This window comes from Eubalaena glacialis, chromosome 7 (assembly GCF_028564815.1).
Source record: "Eubalaena glacialis isolate mEubGla1 chromosome 7, mEubGla1.1.hap2.+ XY, whole genome shotgun sequence".
Taxonomy (NCBI): Eukaryota; Metazoa; Chordata; class Mammalia; order Artiodactyla; family Balaenidae; genus Eubalaena; species Eubalaena glacialis.
The window spans coordinates 65,071,737-65,086,306 of record NC_083722.1 but is presented as its reverse complement, the minus strand read 5'-3'; the positions used below and the strand labels follow the sequence as shown (position 1 = coordinate 65,086,306).

Below are 14,570 nucleotides of genomic sequence, written 5' to 3'. Positions count from 1 at the left end.
ATTATTATCATCATTTTTTTCCTCAACAAAAATATCTGCAATCTTTATACCTTCTCTCACTGGCAGTATATCTCCTACTTGCTTTACACACTGTAATGTTTCCCTTATCATTTTATTAGCTTTAATTACATATTATAATTTTTAACCCTTAAAAAAACCCTTGCACTTCCCTGGTTGTACAGTGGTTAAGAATCTGCCTGCCAATGCAGGGGACACAGGTTCAAGCCCTGGTCCGGGAAGATCCCACATGCTGTGGAGCAACTAAGCCCGTGCACCACAACTACTGAGCCTGTGCTCTAGAGCCTGCGAGCCACAACTACTGAAGCCCGGGCGCCCAGAGCCTGTGCTCTGCAACAAGAGAAGCTGCTGCAATGAGAAGCCCGCGCACCACAACGAAGAGTAGCCCCCACTCGCCGCAACTAGAGAAAGCCCGCGCTCAGCAATGAAGACCCAATGCAGCCAAAAAAAAAAAATTAATTAATTAAAAAAAAAAAACCAACCCTTAATCTCTAGTGAGAACCAAGAAGAAAGCAACTGAACTGTCTGTCATATTGGCATTCTCTGATTAGCAAACTTAGGAACATATTCTATAATCTCCAAAAACATGCATTTTCCCAAAGCACAATTTCTTTTCTCAAAGTGGCACAAGACATGTGTCTAATAAATGCAAACATCTTTAGTTTCCCTCTTGCAAGAAGACAAAAGTAGATAAATTTAGATCTCATTTGTAAGCACTTACTTTTCTTTAAACCAATTAATAGAGCTCATTTACAAATTAACCTCAGCAATATTATCCAAAGTCAAAGACACGTACTGAGACATACATACAGACGGACAGAGATCTCATTGTTTCATCTTTTTATATTTTATGAATCAGGCACTGTAATTAAACTTATCAGTTTATGAATAACAGAATAGTCAAATTTACACATTTGATTTTAAAAGGCTTCTTTTTCTTCCCTCCTTTCCTGCCCCACCTTGGCTTGAGGTTCTACTAATTAACCCAAGACTGAAGTCCCAGGCAAAGTGGGCTATGTTTGTACTTCAAGGACATGATAAGAGTTAACTTCAAGTTTTCTCCTAAGAATATTTTTGTTCTCTCAAAGTCAGTGTTCTGAAAAAAAGTATTTTATCAAGCCAGCTTTCTCTAACTGCACATGCAAAACGGACCAGTTTTGGAATTTCAAGAGTTTCATCTCAACCAGTTTTCTCTGGAGTCTAAAGAATATTGTGACCACATGGTGTTAAATTATTTTTTCCTTATTTATAGGTTTATAATTATAGGTTGACCAGGCTGCCAAAATTTTCCCTAGTGGGCTGTCAGATGGAATCAAAGAAGAAGCGCTTCCTACGTTGAGTCAAATTAAACACTTGCCAGCAAAACCAAAGGCAAACCAAATCCTTGTCGGGCAAACAGAAGCCACAAACAAACAAACAAACAAAAACCAAACAGCCCAAGGCTCAAATTGGTTTCCAAGTCCCACTAAGCCTGTGGCCTTAGTCTAAGCTGCTCCTTACAAACTGGATCTAAAAAATCCACCCCCCAAAAAAATAAATAAAAATTCCCAAACGGCAACAGAAGGTTCCCCAAACGGACAAGGTTGAGGGTCCTCAGAGTGCACGCCGGGGGGCTTACCGAAGTGCTGGCAGAGGTGCTGCGACATCCCAAACGCTACCTTGCTCCTTCCCCAAAATATCTTCTCAGAGTAGGAAGTCCGGACCGGTGTGGGCAGAAGGAGAGGGGGATGTCCTCAAGGCAAAGGTGGCCTTGGCAGCTGCTAGGACAGCTTCTCTCCTGTCTTCCATCCCTGCCTTGGAGCTCCAACTACCGAGACGGCAGGCCGGGTATGATCAGGGCACAGCCCTACGGCAGGGGATCCCTGGCGATCCGGCCTCCAGAGGAGTCCTCCAACCCTCCGCTCTCTTGAAGGAGGCTGGTGTGGAGAGAGACCTCAGAGCGTCCGATCAAACACAGGGGCGCCTCAAGGCCACCTGCACACAGGTCGATCCTGGATGAGCCCCCAAAATTCTATTGCCAAAACTCAGCGTCTGTTCACCAGTGCCGAATAGAAATGCAGAGACAGAGTTTTGGGTGAAGTAGAAAAGAATAGCTTTTACTGCTTTGCCAGGCAAAGGGGGCCACGACAGGCTAATGCCCTCAAGACTGGAGGGGGTGATTAGCTCGCGGACAATTCTCGGATTGGTTGGCATCAAGGCGAAATTTCAAGCTTCATCAACCTTCTGGTTTCAACCAGTCTAGGGTCTATGTTCTTGTGGTCAGCAGCTTTCATCTGGAGAGGGTCTGCTTTCTGTAAAAACAACTCAGGAATGTGTCAGGCCTTTATATCTTTCAGGGAACTGTGGGTTTCATGATTCTGCTATGTGGCAGAATTATAGTCTAAGTTGTTACCAGTTCCTCAGCCCAACAGCTATTCTTTGTTTCTCTATCTTCACATTTCCCAATCATTAACTCTTGAGTCAGCATTTTATTACAAAAGACAAGGACACAGGGGCTTGTACACGGTTTCAATACTAACTGAAGTAAGTCAGACAAAGACAAGTATCATATGATATCACTGGATGTGGAATCTACAAATTGATATAAATGATCTAATTTACAAAACAGAAACAGACTCATAGACTTAGAAAACAAATTTATGGTTACCAAAGGGGAAAGGTGGCGGAAGGGATAAATGAGGTTGGGACTAGCATATACACCCCAATATATATAAAATAGATGATAATCAACAAGGACCTTCTGTATAGCACAGGGAACTCTACTCAACACTCTTTAATAACCTATATGGGAAAGGAATCCGAAAAAGAACAGATATATGTCTATGTATAACTGAATCAAGTTGCCAAACAAACACCTAAAAAAACACAACGTTGTAAATCAACTGTCCTCCAATAGAAAACAAAAATTAAAAAAAAAAAAATGCCTACAATGTTCCCCTCAGGCCTCAGTGACCTGGGCTAGTGTCACATCCCTGGAGCCTGAGCAGGCTTGGGTCCCAAGGCTGGACTGTCATGGGGCTGAGGGAGCTGGGGAGGATCTGCCAGCAAATGAAGCCCCCCTTGGACCTGTAGTGCCTGGTCCCCCCTGCACAGGACCACAATCTCTAGATCCAGGCGGGCCCTCCTACAGCTAAAACAAGCCCAGTGCACCCAAAGAGTGGTGGACTCTCAGGGCCGGAAGAGCTTTGAAAAGTCACCTGGTCTCCACATCTCCTGCTGGGAAGGTTCCCACCTCCATTCTTCTTCCTTAGGGTCGCCCCACCTCTGGACGACAGCACCTTCAGCAAAGTGGTTTTCCAGGGGTTGGGATTTGCCCCAGGGGTGAAGGGTAAGGGGGATGAAGTAATGAGACACAACCCTTCGGGTGTTTGTTCTGGCACATTCCACTCTAATTTACAACCCAGGAATACACTGTTTAAAAAAAAACACAAGATTCTCAACATCACTAATTATTAGAGCAATGGAAATCAAAACTACAAAGAGGTATCACCTTTCACCAGTCAGAATGGCTATCATCAAAAAGTCTACAAACAACAGCAGTTGGAGAGGGTGTGGAGAAAAGGGACCCCTCCTAAGCTGCTGGTGGGAGTGGAAACTGGTAACAGCCACTATGGAGTACAGTATGGAAGTTTCTTTAAAAACTAAAAATAGAGCTACCAGATGATCCGGCAATCCCAGTGCTGGGCGAATATCCGGAGAAAACCATAATTCAAAAAGACCCACGCACCACAATGTTCACTGCAGCACTCTTTACAATAGCCAAAACGCTAGCAACCAAAATGTCCATCGACAGATGAATAGATAAATAAGATGTGGTACATATAGACAATGGAAGTTAGAGGTGGAATCCAAAAGTTGATACAAATGAACTAATTTACAAAACAGAAACAGGCTCACAGACTTAGAAAACAAACTTATGGTTACCACAAGGGAAAGGTGGGGAAAAGGGATAAATGAGGAGGTTGGGATTAGCATATACACCCCAATATATATAAAATAATCAACAAGGACCTACAGTATAGCACAGGGAACTCTACTCAACACTGTGTAATAACCTATATGGGAAAATAATCCAAAAAAGAATAGATATACGTCTATGTATAACTGAATCAAGTTGTTGAATACCTAAAACAAACACAACATTGTAAATCAACTGTACTCCAATATAAAGTAAAAATTAAATTAAAAAAAAAAAGAAATGCCTACTATATTCCTCTCTGGCCTCGGTGACCCAGGCTGGTGTCAGATCAATGGCGCCTGAGCCGGCTTTGCTCTCATGGCTGGACTGTCCTGGGGCTGAGGGAGCTGGGGAGGATGTACCAGCAAATTAGCCCCCCTTGGACCTGTAGTGTCTGGTCCCCTCTGCATGGGATCACAATTTCTAGATCCAGGCGGGTCCTCCTACAGCTAAACAAAGCCTAGTGCAACCAAAGAATGGTGGACCCTCAGGGCTGTAAGAGCTTTGAAAAGTCACCTGGTCTCCACGTGTTCTGGTGGTGGGCTTCCCACCTCCAGCCTCCTTGCTTAGAGTCGCCCCGCCTCTGGACAACAGCACACTCAGCAAAGCGGTTTTGCAGGGGTTGGGATTTTACCCGGAGGTGAAAGGTAAGGGGGAGGAAGTAATGAGACACAACCCCATTGGGTATTTCTTCTGGCACATTCCACTGTAATTTATAATCCCCAAACACAACTTTTGACTTTCCAAGGCTTTGGTTGCCCGAGTATCCAAGCTGGGCATGAAGAAATCCTGCCGCCTTGGGGCCGTTTCCCGTAACAACAACTTTCAAACTGTTTCTCATGGGCACTTCATATTAACAAGGCCTGTGGGGGCTTCCCTGGTGGCGCAGTGGTTGAGAGTCTGCCTGCTAATGCAGGGGACACGGGTTCGAGCCCTGGTCTGGGAGGATCCCACATGCCGCGGAGCAACTAGGCCCGTGAGCCACAACTACTGAGCTTGCGCGTCTGGAGCCTGTGCTCCGCAACAGGAGAGGCCGCGATACTGAGAGGCCCGCGCACCGCGATGAAGAGTGGCCCCCGCTTGCCACAACTAGAGAAAGCCCTCGCACAGAAACGAAGACCCAACACAGCCAAAAATAAATAAATTAATTAATTAAAAAAAAACAAAAAAAACAAGGCCTGGGGGGCTGTAAATGACACCTGCCCTCTAGAAATGTCCTGGGGGAGGTAATCCAAAAAGAACACTGTCACGAAGCCAATTTCAAGAGGTAACTTTCACTCACACTGTTTAAAAAAAAAGCACATGACAAGATGATTGACATCCCTAATTATTACAGAAATGCAAGTCAAAGCTACAACGAGGTATCACCTTGCATCAGAGTGGCCATCATCAAAAAGTCTACAAACAATAAATGCTAGAGAGGATGTAGAGAAAACGGAACCCTCCTACACTGTTGGTGGGAATGTAAATTTGTTCAGCCAATGGAGAACAGTATGGAGATTCCTCAAAAGCTGAAAACAGAGTTGCCATATGATCCAGCAATTCCACTCCTGGGCATATATCCAGAAAAAACCATAATTTGAAAAGATACAGGGACTTCCCTGGCAGTCCAGTGGGTGAGACTCCACGCTTCCACAGCAGGCGGCGTGGGTCAGGGAATTAGGATCCCGCATGCCGCCTGGCGTGCCCCCCCCAAAAAAAAACAAAAAAAGAAAAGATACATGCACCCCAATGTTCACTGTAGCCATTTACAATAGCTAAGACATGGAAGCAACCTAAATGACCATCTACCAATGAATGGATAAAGAAGATGTGGTACATAGAGACAATAAAATATTACTGAGCCATAAAAAAGAATGAAATAATGCCATTTGCAGCAACATGGATGGACCTAGAGATAATCATACTAAGTGAAGTAAGTCAGACAGAGAAAGACAAATATCGCATGATATCACTTATGTGTGGAATCTTTAAAAAATGATATAAATGAACTAATTTACAAAACAGAAAGAGACTCACAGACTTAGAAAATAAACTTATGGTTACCAAAGGGGAAAGGTGGAGAAAGGGATAAACGAGGAGGCTGGGATTAGCATATACACCCTAATGTATATAAAACAGATAATCAACCAGGACCTATGGTATAACACAGGAATTCTGCTCAATACTCTGTAATAACCTTAAAGGAAAAAGAATTTGAAAAAGAATAGGTACAGGTGTATGTATAACCGAATCACTTTGCTGTATACCTGAAACTAACAGAACATTGTTAATCAACTATACAGTGCTCCCATGTAAAGTAAGAATTAAAAGCAAAACAAAACCATGAGGACAGGGTTTAAGTGCGCTTTACTCAGCACCGCGGCCGGTCCCTCGCTCAGCGGCTGGCACGCGGCAGTGGCTCAGTAACCCTTTGTGGCGCCCGTGGAGGGGGCGGAGGCTGGGGCACTCACCATAAGCAGTAAAGGGCCAGGCCTCCCCTCTGACACGCTCCAGGTCACTACCGCTTGGAATGGGCCAGTGCAGGAGCTCCTCACTGTTCTTGAAGCCAAAACTTGGATTCTGGGTGTGGGGCCCGTCGTGTGGGTCTCCGTAGCTGCCTAAAGTGGCCTGGGAGGTGTCAGGCGCATCTGGAGGGAGGCAAGAGTGGGCCTTGCGGTCACCACACCACCACAGCTGTCACCCGGCCACTCTGGGGTGAGGCTGGGGTCCAGGTTCTGTGAGGGACGGATGCCGGCTCCTGTGTCAGAAGGAAGGCATGCAGCTCAGGATCTCAGCCCTTGGCAGGGAGAGAGATGCTCCCGGACAGACGTCAGCTCTCACCCTGGGGCCGGGGCCCTGGCTGCTCCCTGCCCTGTGCCAGCCGCTCTTCCGCCTCAGCCTTGATACGAGACTCAATGCCCGGAGGCTGGGAGGGGCAGGGAGACAGCACAGGCACTCACTCCTACAGGCGGAGACAGAGCGGGCAGTGGCCAAGAGCTAGGAGATGCCAAAGGCCACCGCGGATGGGCTGGGGAAGCTGCAGGAATGTGTCTCCTGCCCCGCCTGCACACCCCTCCAGTGCACCGTCCTGTGCGCTGCCTGAGGGCTGGGGAAGGCCAGGCCGGCCCGCTCGCACCACACTCTCCGGCCCCCGCCCCGTGCCTGGCACAGAGAGCAGCCCCAGAATGCTGGCACAAGAGACACCCCCTCAACCCAGCCGTTCACTGTCCACTGGGTTCACCTGGATCCTCTCCTCCATTGAATCCTTCCTGCCCTTCTGTCCTCTTAGGTCCCCGGCTCCTATTCTCACCCACAGTCCCACCTTCCACTCTTTGTTCTTCTGGAAGGACGTCACCTACATGAGATCCTCGCCTACATGGAGAGGCAGGTGCGGATTCACACACATGCACGCTCAAGGCACAGTAACCAGGGTCCGTGTTGGGGAGCGAGCAGGGCGTGACCATAGGGAGATGCCTGAAATCCTAAGAAGGAACCTCAGGCTTCCTGTCCCAACCACCCTGGACCAGGGGCCTCAGGACATTCCCAGGGACAGGCAGGCAGACAGGCCTGAGGTGGGGGCCGAGGGATTTGGTTCAGAAATGACACTCAAAGCCTGGCAGCTGCCAAGCTCTGTCTCAGGGGATCCTGGGGGGATCCCAGAGGGACCCCGGGGGCCCCCACCCAAGGCGCCGCTCTCCTGTGGGTGTCCCAAGTCAGCCTGAAGAGCAGGGGACGGGGACGGGCCAAGCCCAAGCCCAAGCCCAGCACGTACAATCACCACTCCGACAAGCACTTCCTCCCAGGCCAGTTCACAGGGCTGGCATCCACGGGCAGCTGCCAGGCACCTGCTGCTGGAGAGAAAAGCCCCATCACCCCAGTGTTCGTGGAGGGAGGCGCCAGCTCGGATTCCAGAAAGGCGTGCAAGTCGAAGCAGAGCCCCCCTCCCCGGATGTGGGCTGACCGGCGGCGGTACGTCCTGCCCTCCCACCCCGCTGTCCTCTGGCCCGGCCTCCGTGGGGCTGAGCTTGCCTCCTGTATTTGCTCTTGGAGCTGTGTCTCCTGGGGACCGTCTGTCTGCCACTCACCCTCTTGGGCTGCACTCCCTCTTCCTGGACAGCCAGGGACCAGGCTGCTTCTGCCTGCAAGGCTATGGGAGGTGCTGCAAAGACAGAGAACGGGGAGGGCTTGACCAAGAGGAGAGGCTGGCTCGACAGAGATAATTGGGCCTCCTGTATCCTGTATCAATCCGTCACATTTATAGTCTTCTCTCCAGACAGGAGACAACGAGGAAATGACAAAAGCCAATAAGGCCAATAAATAAAGGGTAATGGAATAACCAGTACGGGCAGCCCATCCCCTGAGCCCCAGAGCCAGGAGCAGGGCCGAGCCCTCCCCCGTGTCTGTCTTGACTTCAGCCACAGGCCCCAGGGACAGGTAACACCGGTCAACAGCCCCCATGGGGTTTTCAGCTGGAGTTCCAGCTGGTCAGGCCCAAAACCCTGGCATCATCCCTACCTCCTCTCTCTCACACACCCCACATCCAATCCAGCAGGAAATCCTGTCGGCTCTGCCTTCAAAATATATCCCAAGTCCGACCACTCCTCAACACCACCGTCGCCATGCTGGTCTGAGCCACCAACGCCTTTTGCCTGGATTCTTACAAAGTCCTCCTGGTTGGTCCTTGGCCCAGACCGTTCTCAACACAGCAGCCAGTGGCGTCTATTAAAAGGCAAGTTGCACAGAACCCCCAAGTGGCCCCCATCACACTCAGAGAACAGCCTGAGCCCTCTGCAGCCCCCCAATGCACCCCGCTCCCCAGGGCCTGTCTGAGCCCGTCTACAACCCCGGCTCTTACTCCACTTCAGCCACACCAGCTCCTTGCTGGCTCCTGCCCAGGCCATGCACGCCGCACCTGAGGGCTTCAGCAGTGGCTGTTCCCTCTCTGTCACAGTCTTCCCCCAGAGAGTGCATGGCTCCCCTCTTTCCTCGGATGTCACTTCCGCAATGAGGCAACAATGACCATCGTACTTTCTATCCTCTCCAGCCACTGTTTCTACACTTAGATCAGGTTCCGTGGGGTATAATTTACACGTAACAAATTCACCCTTTTTAAGATCTTAGCCCTTGTTTCTTTCTTTCTTTTTTTCTTTTTCTTTTTTTTAATATTTATTCATTTTGCTGCGCTGGGTCTTAGTTGCCGTGTGTGGGATCTTTAGTTGTGGCATGCGAACTCTTAGTTGCAGCATGTGGGATCTAGTTCCCTGACCAGGGATCAAATCTGGGCCCCTTGCATTGGGAGCTTGGAGTCTTAGCCACTGGACCACGAGGGAAGTCCCAAAATTCACCCTTTTTAAATGTGCAGTGTGGTGAGTTTTGACAAATGTATAAGCAGTATAACCACCACCAAAATCAAGATATCAGATATTTCCATCACGTCTTCATGCTCCTTTACATTCAACCCCTTTCCCAACCCCAGTCCCTGGAATCCACTGAGGTGTTTTCTGTTCCTGTAGTTCTGTTTTCTGGAGCATTCATTTGAATGGAATAATACTGCATGTAGCCTTTGTGTCTGGCTGCTGTCACTTAGCATAATGCATTTGAGCCTCATCCATGTTGCTGCCTGTGTTGGTTTGTTCCTTTTTATTGCTGAGAGGTACTCCATTAAATGGATGTACCATGGTTAGTTTTGCATTCAATAGTTGATGGACTGGACATTTGGGTTGTTTACAGTTTTTTGCCATCAGGAATAAAGCTGCTGCTATCAACATTGTGTACTTGTGTTTGTGTGATCATATGTTTTTATCTCTTGGGTAAATGCCTAGAAATTTAGTTTCAGGGGACAACTAATCAGTTTCATCTGATTAGTGTATGTTTAACTCTATAAGAAGTTGTCAAATGTTTTCCAAAGTGGTTGTTCATCATTCATTCCCACCAGCAATGAGAGTTCCAGTTGCTCCATATCCATGCCAACATTTGGAATTGTCAGTCTTTTTTTTTTTCCTTTAATTTTAGCCAATTGGGTGGGTGTATCCTGTAATTTTAGTCTGCATTTCCCTGATGACTAATGATAATGATGTTGAGCATCTTTTCATGTGCTTATTAGCCATTCCTATATCCTCTTTGGTGAAATGTCTGCTGTTGTTTTTAAGGAGCGCTAAAGAAATGCTTTATATATTAATACATATGTCACCATTTGAAGGAGCAAAACTCCCTGTGCAGTGTGACAACATTCCATTGCTCTGCATGGGCTTGCTGTACCATGTGGAGAAACTGACCTCACTGTTCTAGTCTCCGTTTTCTCATCTGTAAAATGGGCATGACAATACTTACCTCCTAGCGTAGTGTGAGGACTGTGTAAACTAAGACACATAAAGAATTTACAATAATCCCTAGTACACAGTAGCACTTAATAAATATCCAGCATGATAATGATGAGCATGATTACCAGCCCCCATGTGACTTGTTCATGCCAATCCAATTTCCCTCTTCCAGAGCCCTGTGTTTTCATCTGTAAATGGTTAGGGACAATCTCTAAGTCCCTTCCACAGTAACATCCACTCATTTCCTGAACTGCTCTCTGTTTACTGACACACCCCTCACAGGTCCTCCACCCAGGAGCACCCCCGATAGCCACCCACCCCCGGGACACTAGTTACACACACAATGCAACAGAAAGCTCCCCACAGCCCGTCCTTCCTGACGCGCAGAATGGCCTAGGCCCCAGCTCCTCAGTCACCAATGAGAGGGACCATGAGAAGCTGGAAGGACCAGGGGGGACAGTGGAGACTGAGGAAAAGCTGGGAAGGGCAGATGGCGCCAGGCAAGACCAAGGAAAGTGGGAAGGTAGTGTGGCCTTTCAGGGACCCCATCCCCTGCCCCGCAGTGGCCCCGCATGCCCTTCCCTCTCCCTCCACGCCCTCTCCCTAGCTCAGCTCCACAGCTCGGGGTGGACCAGGCCCTCCGTCAGCCACACTCTCCCCCCACCTGACCTCTGGGGAAAGCTGGATCCCCAAGGGAGCCCCTCCGTGGGGGTGTGGGGCAGGGAGGACAGGAGTGTCGGGAAATCAGTCCACACAGACCTGGGGCTGGTGCCAGGGCGCCACAGGGAGTAGGAGGAGGTGATGAGAGAAGGGGGCTGGCCAGCAGGGTCCAGGCCACTGGCAGGATGGGCCAGAGGTGGCGACTGGGGAGCTGAGGGACAGGGAGGCTGGGAGAGCGGAAGGCATCACGGGCTGGGGGCCTGGGGGTTCTAGAAGCCCAGAGCAGGGAGACTAGCAGAGGCCAGGGGCACGGCTGGGTCGGGGGGCTGAAGCTCTGGCCTTCCCACCCCCAGTCCTCCACTTCCACTAAGCGGGCTCTTTACGCCCACTGTCAGCTCCTCGATTATGGGCAGCCCGCCCAGCCCTCGCCACCCACCTGCTGCAGAGCCCCCTGTGCCAATTTCTCTGCTCCTGTGCCCTGGCTGAAGACCACCTGGCCCCATGTGTCTGCTTCCTGCCAGCCCCAGCTGCTGCGTGACCACCCTCCTCCTCCTGTAGAGACTCTGATGTCTGCAGGATAAATAAAAACGCAGCAGTGGGGCCACAGCCTGGCCTGCGGGCCTGACGGCAGCGGGACTCCCCAGGCACGAGGGACAGGAGGCCCTGGAGCCAAAGGAGTCCCTTTCCTCACTCACTCACTCCTGCTAAGTGATGTCAGCCTACACACGGGACCAGCTGGGGAAACCGAGGCATCTGTCCATTCTTCCTTTAGCAAACATGAGCTGAACATCTCCCAGATTCTGGAGTTTAAAAAATGAGCACAAACAGAGGAGGCCCATGCCCTCATGGAACTCACAGTCATCCTGTGGAGACAGATATTAACCTCAAAATCCACAAACCAGGGCTCTTTATAATTACAAAACAGTGAGGGGGTGGGGTGGGACAAAGTACAATGAGTACGAATATCCAGGGGCGGCATCAGGGAAGACCTCTGATGAAGACATGGCATTTTTGTTGACTGGGGTGGGTGTTGCCAGGCAGAGACCAGGAAGGGCAGGTGTGAAGGTCCTGAGGTGGAAGAGTCGCGGCCTGGTCCAGAAGGGAAAGATGGCCCACGTGGCTGGCACGGGAGTGAGGGGGAGCCAGGAGCGGAGTGTGGACGTGACCCAGGGGCACACAAAGAGGTGCCTTCTTGTACATGCTTTTTTATTATTTGCGGGGAGGGGCACGGTTGCCATCTGGGTTTGTACTTTAGAAAGATCCCACCTCTTGCTCTGAGGGAAAGATCTGTGGGGCATAAGAATAGATGAGGGGAAACAGGTCAGGTGGTCTCTGTAGGGAGAGATGATGGGGCTTGGACTAGGATGGGGACAGTGGAGGGTGAGAAACTTGGGAGCAATTTTGGATGCAAAATTGGGGGACAGAGCACCCAAGAGTGGGTGGAGGCGCCTCTGGTCTCTGACTAGGACAAGGAAGGTGCCAGGAGAGGCAAGAGGCCTCCTCAAGGCCACCTCCTTGGCTGGCCCTCAGGCCTCCTACATGTGGCCCAAAGAGTACTTGGCAAGCAGGATGGATGATTCACTGGGGACCTATTCTATTTAAGAATTAATTCTCCACTATGGAGAAGAGTATGAGGGCTCCTTTAAAAACTAAAAATACAGCTACCATATGATCCAGCAATCCCACTCCTGGGCATATATCCAGAGAAAACTCTAATTCGAAAAGATACATGCACCCCAATGTTCAATGCAACACTGTTCACAATAGCCAAGATATGGAAGCAACCTAAATGCCCATCAACAGATGAATGGATAAAGAAGATGTGGTACATACAATGGAATATTACTCAGCCATAAAAAAGAACAAAATAATGCCATTTGCAGTAACATGGATGCAACTAGAGATTATCATACTAAGTTAAGTCAGACAGAGAAAAATACCATATGATATCACTTATATGTGGAATCTAAAGTATGACACAAATGAACCTATGAAACAGAAACAGAATCACGGACATAGAGAATAGACTTGTGGTTGCCAAGGGGGAGGGGGTTGGGGGAGGGATGGAGTGGGAGGTTGGGGTTAGCAGACGTAAGCTATTATATATAGAATGGATAAACAACAAGGTCTACTGTTTAGCACAGAGAAGTATATTCAATATCCTATGATAAACCATAATGGAGGGCTTCCCTGGTGGCGCAGTGGTTAAGAATCCGCCTGCCAATGCAGGGGACATGGGTTCGAGCCCTGGTCCGGGAAGATCCCACATGCCGTGGAGCAACTAAGCCCGTGTGCCACAACTACTGAGCCTGCGCTCTAGAGCCTGCGAGCCACAACTACTGAGCCCGTGTGCTACAACTACTGAAGCCCGCGTGCCTAGAGCCCGTGCTCCACAACAAGAGAAGCCACCACAATGAGAAGCCCGTGCACCACAACGAAGAGTAGCCCCCGCTCGCCGCAACTAGAGAAAGCCCGTGTGCAGCAACGAAGACCCAATGCAGTCAAAAATAAATAAATTAAATAAATAAATTTTTTTAAAAAACCATAATGGAAAACAATATAAAAAAATAATGTATATATATGTGTAACTGAATCACTGTGCTGTACAGCAGAAATTAATACATTGTAAATCAACTATACTTCAATTTAAAAAAAATAAAAAAAACAAAAGAAAAAGTGAAGTGCTGTGTCTACAACTTACTTTTTTTTAAGACAACGATTTACTTTTAAATGGTTCAAGAAAAGAACACCAATGAGACACAATATTGAGGGAGGGCATTCATTGCACTTTCAACTTTTCTGAAAGCTTGAAATTATTCAAAATAAAATTGGAGGTGGGGGGGCGGATTAAACTCCCTAGGCTACTCTGACGTGAACCAAACATGAGGCGCACTGGACAAGATGACCCCTCCTGTCCCGTCTAGCCTGAGAGCCTGCTGACTGAGGCTCTGTGTTCGGGCGGGGTCCCAGCAATGTGGCATTAGGCCGCATTGACCCCTAGAGGTGCTGTGCACTCAGAGGGGACCAGTCCTTGTCCGAATTGTCAAGTTCAGGAACATGGAAGAGAAGCCCATCCAAGCACCCCATCTCCCCTGCCCCAAATTATAGAGTGTGGTACATCCCACTCGGCCCTCTGATGACCTGAGGGTTGGTCCCTGGAGGTGGGGCTAGACTGGAAAAACAGCACTGGATCCCGTGATAGACCATCTCCATGACGACACCCAGAAAAGCAGGCCAGATGAAGAAGCTGGGCATGGATGTGGGCAAGAGCTGGGGTTCCATGGTCGATGTGACGCCACCCCTGACCAACTCCACCAGAATGAATTAGAGGCTCAGGGAGGAGAGTGAGGGCCCAGAAAGGGGAAGGGCACACAGGGTGGACATGGGAGGGAGTTAGCAGGGAACAGAACAGCAGACCCTGGAGTTGCGGATGGGCTGCTGACGGGAAATTTGAGATTCGTCATGTTAACGCCAATGACATTTATGGACTCACGATCAAGGCAGGGAACACAGGCGACATGGTAATACTCACAGTCACTCCAAGAGCAGGGCTGCAGGCTGAGCCCAGCTCTGTAGGAAGCCATTCATTCCCTTGAGATCAGACTCTATCTCCTGCTGGGCTCTATTCTAAG

At 49.1% G+C, this 14,570-nt stretch overlaps 1 long non-coding RNA gene across 1 annotated transcript; it reads right to left on the bottom strand.

The window, feature by feature from the left end:
• Nucleotides 1-7,743: 7,743 nt before the first annotated feature.
• On the bottom strand, nucleotides 7,744-14,524 carry LOC133094620 (uncharacterized). The gene is made up of 3 exons (XR_009701481.1): nucleotides 14,471-14,524; nucleotides 8,044-8,117; nucleotides 7,744-7,806 (listed from the first exon to the last, which is right to left on the bottom strand). It is a non-coding gene; the product is annotated as an uncharacterized LOC133094620 (long non-coding RNA).
• Nucleotides 14,525-14,570: the final 46 nt, after the last annotated feature.